Below are 5,862 nucleotides of genomic sequence, written 5' to 3'. Positions count from 1 at the left end.
GGGATGTCTTGGAAAATGGTCTTTCTTTCAAGGGCAAGCTCGTGTGTAGCACTTGGGTTGTGTGTCGCGTCACAAGTGAATGGGGGATGTCTTCGAAAGTGGTCTTTCTTTCAAGGGCGAGCTCGCGTCTAGCACTTGGATTGTGCGTCGCATCACAAGTGAATGGGGAGATCTCTCTGTGAATGGCGGCATGGTGATTGCAAGAGAAAATTGACTTAGTCGGAGCCATTGGCCTCGGGCCATTGTGACGGCCTTGCAATTTCTCTTTAATTGCAACCTATGTTTGCGCAGTAGCAGAGTTTGCATGTAAGATGGGCCTTGTTCTCGAGAGTTCCAGGAGATGACCTCCGAAACTTTTTGATTGGGCCCCTTAAAGGTAAAATTCATCCAGTTGATCGGATGAGCTCGATGACCATTTCAGTCCCTCGGCTCCATGAACTCACATCTCCTAACCGAGGACAATCTTTTGCTCCTCTCCCGACCTCATAAAAAATTGGGCCGTGAATGGCTATTTGGTAGGAATTTTAAAGGATTTGGATTTTTAAGGTGGTTGCCACGAGCCTCTCCCGTGCCCCCCTCATTGATTCAACGCCGCTGTCAGGGCGGATGGATATGTCAGATTTTGAAACGGTGGACGCCGACGTTGAATCAATTAGAGGGGCATGAAGCCCACCCTCGAGGGTGCTATTCCTGGACTCTCCTTTAGATCATGTTTTCTTGTCACTCAGCTGGCGCAATTTCGGAAAAAGGTTTGGCAGTGGTTGCCAGCCCTCACCGCGTCTACTTGGTGATTTTAAAACTCGATCTAAAATGGGAGCCCTCGTCTAGCACCTCCGTCCGGTGTTGCTCGGGTATTGCATAAATTTATGCCATCGGCGTGTATCCCCCAACGAATGCCTACGCTTGGACCCTCTCTTAGATCACCTTCTTCGATCACTCGACCAACACAACTACGGAAGAGACTTGGCAGCGGTTGCCATTCTACAGCGCGTCTGTTCAGCGATTTTGAAGTTGATCTAATGGCGAGCCCTTGTCTCTAGCCATGAGGTGGGTGCTTGGCGCTCTAGAAATATTTTTTGCGTGCCTATCGCGGCTACAAAGGGAGAGGTGGTTGCCGCGAGCCTCTCCCGTGCTCCCCTCATTGATTCAACGCCGCTGTCAGGGCGGATGGATATGTCGGATTTTGAAATGGTGGACGCCGACGTTGAATCAATTAGAGGGGCATGAAGCCCACCCTCGAGGGTGCTATTCCTGGACTCTCCTTTAGATCATGTTTTCTTGTCACTCAGCTGGCGCAATTTCGGAAAAAGGTTTGGCAGCGGTTGCCAGCCCTCACCGCATCTACTTGGTGATTTTAAAACTCGATCTAAAACGGGAGCCCTCGTCTAGCACCTCCGTGCGGTGTTGCTCGGGTATTGCATAAATTTATGCCATCGGCGCGAATCCCCCAACAAATTCCTACGCTTGGACCCTCTCTTAGATCACCTTCTTCGATCACTCGATCGACGCAACCACGGAAGAGACTTGGCAGCGGTTGCCATTCTACAGCGCGTCTGTTCAGCGATTTCAGAGTTGATCTAATGGCGAGCCCTTGTCTCTAGCCATGAGGTGGGTGCTTGGCACTCTAGCAAAATTTTTTGCATGCCTATCGCAGCTACAACGGGAGAGGTGGTTGCCGCGAGCCTCTCCCGTGCCCCCCTCATTGATTCAACGCCGCTGTCAGGGTGGATGGATATGTCAGATTTTGAAATGGTGGACGCCGACGTTGAATCAATTAGAGGGGCATGAAGCCCACCCTCGAGGGTGCTATTCCTGGACTCTCCTTTAGATCATGTTTTCTTGTCACTCAGCTGGCGCAATTTCGGAAAAAGGTTTGGCAGCGGTTGCCAGCCCTCACCGTGTCTACTTGGTGATTTTAAAACTCGATCTAAAATGGGAGCCCTCGTCTAGCACCTCCGTCCGGTGTTGCTCAGGTATTGCATAAATTTATGCCATCGGCGCGAATCCCCCAACGAATGCCTATGCTTGGACCCTCTCTTAGATCACCTTCTTCGATCACTCGACCGACGCAACTACAGAAGAGACTCGGCAGTGGTTGCCATTCTACAACGCGTCTGTTCAGTGATTTTGAAGTTGATCTAATGGCAAGCCCTTGTCTCTAGCCATGAGGTGGGTGCTTGGCGCTCTAGCAAAATTTTTTTGCATGCCTATCGTGGCTACAAGGGGAGAGGTGGTTGCCGCGAGCCTCTCCCGTGCCCCCCTCATTGATTCAACGCCGCTGTCAGGGCGGATGGATATGTCAGATTTTGAAACGGTGGACGCCGACGTTGAATTAATTAGAGGGGCATGAAGCCCACCCTCGAGGGTGCTATTCCTGGACTCCCCTTTAGATCATGTTTTCTTGTCACTCAGCTGGTGCAATTTTGGAAAAAGGTTTGGCAGCGGTTGCCAGCCCTCACCGCGTCTACTTGGTGATTTTAAAACTCGATCTAAAATGGGAGCCCTCGTCTAGCACCTCCGTGCGGTGTTGCTTGGGTATTGCATAAATTTATGCCATCGGTGCGAATCCCCCAACAAATGCCTACGCTTGGACCCTCTCTTAGATCACCTTCTTCGATCACTCGACCGATGCAACCACGGAAGAGACTTGGTAGCGGTTGCCATTCTACAGCGCGTCTGTTCAGCGATTTCAGAGTTGATCTAATGGCGAGCCCTTGTCTCTAGCCATGAGGTGGGTGCTTGGCACTCTAGTAAAAATTTTTGCATGCCTATCGCGGCTACAATGGGAGAGGTGGTTGCCGCGAGCCTCTCCCATGCCCCCCTCATTGATTCAACACCGCTGTCAGGGCGGATGGATATGTCAGATTTTGAAATGGTGGACGCCGACGTTAAATCAATTAGAGGGGCATGAAGCCCACCCTCGAGGGTGCTATTCCTGGACTCTCCTTTAGATCATGTTTTCTTGTCACTCAGCTGGCGCAATTTTGGAAAAAGGTTTGGCAGCGGTTGCCAGCCCCTCACCGCGTCTACTTGGTGATTTTAAAACTCAATCTAAAATGGGAGCCCTCGTCTTGCACCTCCGTCCGGTGTTGCTCGGGTAATGCACAAATTTTTGCCATCGGCGCGAATCCCCCAACGAATGCCTACACACTTGGACCCTCTCTTAGATCACCTTCTTCGATCACTCGACCGACACAATTACGGAAGAGACTTGGCAGTGGTTGCCATTCTACATCGCGTCCGTTCTGCGATTTTGAAGTTGATCTAATGGCGAGCCCTTGTCTATAGCCATGAGGTGGGTACTTGGCGCTCTAGCAAAATTTTTTGCGAGCCTATCGTGGCTACAATCGAAGAGGTGGTTTTCGTGAGCCTCTCTCGTGCCCAGCTCATTGATTCAACGCCGCTGTCAGGGCGGATGGATATGTCGGATTTTGAAATGGTGGACGCCGACGTTGAATCAATTAGAAGGGGATGAAGCCCACCTTCGAGGGTGCTATTCCTGGACTCTCCTTTAGATCATGTTTTCTTGTCACTCAGCTGGCGCAATTTCGGAAAAAGGTTTGGCAGCGGTTGCCAGCCCTCACCGCGTCTTCTTTGTGATTTTAAAACTCGATCTAAAATGGGAGCCCTCATCTAGCACCTCCGTCCGGTGTTGCTCGGGTATTGCATAAATTTTTGCCATCGGCGCGATTACCCCAACAAATGCCCTACACTTGGACCCTCTCTTAGATCACCTTTTTCGATCACTCGACCGACGCAATTACGGAAGAGACTTGGCAGCGGTTGCCATTCTACACCGCGTCTGTTCTGCGATTTCGAAGTTGATCTAATGGCAAGCCCTTGTCTCTTGCCATGAGGTGGGTGCTTGGCGCTCTAGCAAAATTTTTTGCGTGCCTATCGCGGCTACAATGGGAGAGGTGGTTGCCGCGAGCCTCTCCCGTGCCCCCCTCATTGATTCAACACCGCTGTCAGGGCGGATGGATATGTCGGTTTTTGAAATGGTGGACGCCGACGTTGAATCAATTAGAGGGGCATGAAGCCCACCCTCGAGGGTGCTATACCTAGACTCTCCTTTAGATCATGTTTTCTTGTCACTCAGCTGCCGCAATTTCAGAAAAAGGTTTGGCAGCGGTTGCCAGCCCTCACCGCGTCTACTTGGTGACTTTAAAACTCGATCTAAAACGGGAGCCACATCTAGCACCTCCGTCCGGTGTTGCTCGGGTATTGCATAAATTTATGCCATCGGCCCGAATCCCCCAACGAATGCCTACGCTTGGACCCTCTCTTAGATCACCTTCTTTGATCACTCGACCGACGCAACTACGGAAGAGACTTGGCAGCGGTTGCCATTTTACAGCGCATCTGTTCAGTGATTTTGAAGTTGATCTAATGGCGAGCGCTTGTCTCTACAGCCATGAGGTGGGTTCTTGGCGCTCTAGCAAAATTTTTTGTGTGCCTATCGCGTAAAGCATGTTTTCTAGTCACTCAGCTGGCGCAATTTCAGAAAAAGGTTTGGCAGCGGTTGCCAGCCCTCACCGCGTCTTCTTGGTGATTTTAAAACTCGATCTAAAACGGGAGCCCTTGTCTACCGGCTTTGTGCCAACTCGATCGGCACAACATTGGGAAATGGTTCAATAGGGGTTGTCGTTCCAATGTGTCATTGGGGGATGCCTTGGAAAGTGGCCTTTCAAGGGCGAGCTCGCGTCTAGCCCTTGGATTGTGCGTCGCGTCACAAGTGAATGGGGAGATCTCTCTGTGAACGGCAGCATGGTGATTGCAAGAGAAAATTGACTTAGTCGGAGCATTGGCCTCGGGCCATTGTGACGGCCTTGCAATTTCTCTTTAATTGCAACCTATGTTTGCGCAGTAGCAGAGTTTGCATGTAAGATGGGCCTTGTTCTTGAGAGTTCTAGGAGATGACCTCCGGAACTTTTGGATTGGGCCCCTTCAAGGTGAAATTCATCCAGCTGATCGGATGAAGCTCGATGTGCTTGTATCTATTCCGAGATGGTAATGATGGTCATTAATCTGTGGCGGTGAGTATTATCCCATTCGGTAATCGCAATGGCGGAGCTGGTGGGAAGTACTTGTCGCTTTGTTTTGATGGATATACCCTATATGTAGGTGTCTGCACGGCTTGCAACACACTGCACATTTGGTGTTCGATTCTAAGATGCGCTTGTTGCTGAGTGTGTATGGAGTTGTATATTTTAGCCAAGGGCTCCGTCTCATTGGCACGTTCTATCATTGCATTTTTATCCTACCCGGACGGCAAGAAGGAAAGAGATGGTTGCACGGGTGCATTACTTGACGTCCCTAATTTCATCAAGGGCCCACTCTCCACCCTAAGTTTTTGCCGATTGGTAGAGCCTTTGGATTGAGAGGGGGGCCGGCGAAAGGTTTGGTTGCCGCATAATTTATTCGCTAGTGCGTTCTCGGTGCGTGCTTGCCTCTTCACTGTCTCATCCTACAGAAGTGCATGGCACTGTCATGACAGCCTTTTGTGGTCCGGGCCAGTAGAAGCGTAGAGTATTACCGATAATTTTTGTTTGGATGAGGAAACTCTCCATGCCCTATCCTGCCCTGTGCGATCCGAACGGCTGCGGCTCGTGGGTTCTGCGGGAGATACTCTTCTTCAGCTCCCCCCTAAAGAGAGCGTTCGGTGTTTGCATTGTGTGGACAAAAAGCCCAAGGCGTTTCATCTCTCTCTTCAGATGCAAAATTCTGGGAGGGCTTGTCGAAGTATGGCCGTTTGTACGGGGTGCACCAAAAAGCGTGTAGGGGGCAAATGCCTGGGAAATGGATGTCTCTGAGTGTCCTTACTCGGTCGCATGCGCGGTGTACATCTTTGCATTACGACCC

The sequence above is a fragment of the Cupressus sempervirens genome, chromosome 2 (genome assembly GCF_028749045.1).
Source record: "Cupressus sempervirens isolate cs-2001-9-10 chromosome 2, ASM2874904v1, whole genome shotgun sequence".
Taxonomy (NCBI): Eukaryota; Viridiplantae; Streptophyta; class Pinopsida; order Cupressales; family Cupressaceae; genus Cupressus; species Cupressus sempervirens.
Note: the sequence above shows the minus strand (reverse complement) of the source record.